The sequence below is a fragment of the Lissotriton helveticus genome, chromosome 12, assembly GCF_964261635.1.
Source record: "Lissotriton helveticus chromosome 12, aLisHel1.1, whole genome shotgun sequence".
Taxonomy (NCBI): Eukaryota; Metazoa; Chordata; class Amphibia; order Caudata; family Salamandridae; genus Lissotriton; species Lissotriton helveticus.
In genome coordinates, this window is record NC_136073.1 from 125,784,111 (window position 1) to 125,785,236 (window position 1,126).

Genomic DNA, 1,126 nt, shown 5'->3' on the forward strand with positions numbered 1-1,126 from the left:
TCACCCTCACTCACCCTCACCCCTCATCCTCAACCCCTCACTCACCCTCACTCTCACTCACCCTCACTCTCACTCACCCTCACTCACCCTCAACCCCTCACCCTCACCCTCACTCACCCTCACTCACCCTCCTCACCTCACCCCTCACTCACCCTCACCCTCACTCACCCTCAACCCCTCACCCTCACCCTCACTCACCCTCACTCACCCTCACCCTCAACCCCTCACCCTCACTCACCCTCACTCACCCTCACCCTCACTCACCCTCACCCCCTCACCCTCAACCCCTCACTCACCCTCACTCACCCTCACTCTCCACTCACCCTCACTCTCACTCACCCTCACTCTCACTCACCCTCAACCCCTCACCCTCACTCACCCTCACTCACCCTCAACCCCTCACCCTCACTCACCCTCACTCACCCACACCCTCACTCACCCTCAACCCTCACCCTCACTCACCCTCAACCCCTTACCCTCACCCTCACTCACCCTCAACCCCTCACCCTCACTCACCCTCACCCTCACTCACCCTCAACCCCTCACCCTCAACCCCTCACCCTCACTCACCCTCACCCCTCACCTCACCCTCACTCACCCTCACCCTCAACCCCTCACCCTCACTCACCCTCACCCACCCTCACCCTCAACCCCTCACCCTCACTCACCCTCAACCCTCACCCTCACTCACCCTCACTCACCCTCACTCACCCTCACCCTCACTCACCCTCACCCACCCTCACCCTCACTCACCCTCAACCCCTCACCTTCACCCTCACTCACCCTCAACCCCTCACCCTCACTCACCCTCACCCACCACTCACCCTCAACCCCTCACCCTCACTCACCCTCAACACTCACCCTCACCTCACTCACCCTCACCCTCACCACCCTCAACCCCTCACCCTCACTCACCCTCACCCTCACTCACCCTCACTCACCCTCAACCCCTCACCCTCACTCACCCTCAACCCCCCTCACCCTCACTCACCCTCACCCCACCCTCACTCACCCTCACTCACCCTCACCCTCACTCACCCTCACTCACCCTCACCCTCACTCACCCTCACTCACCCTCACCCCTCACTCACCCTCACCCTCACCTCACCCTCACCCCTCACTCACC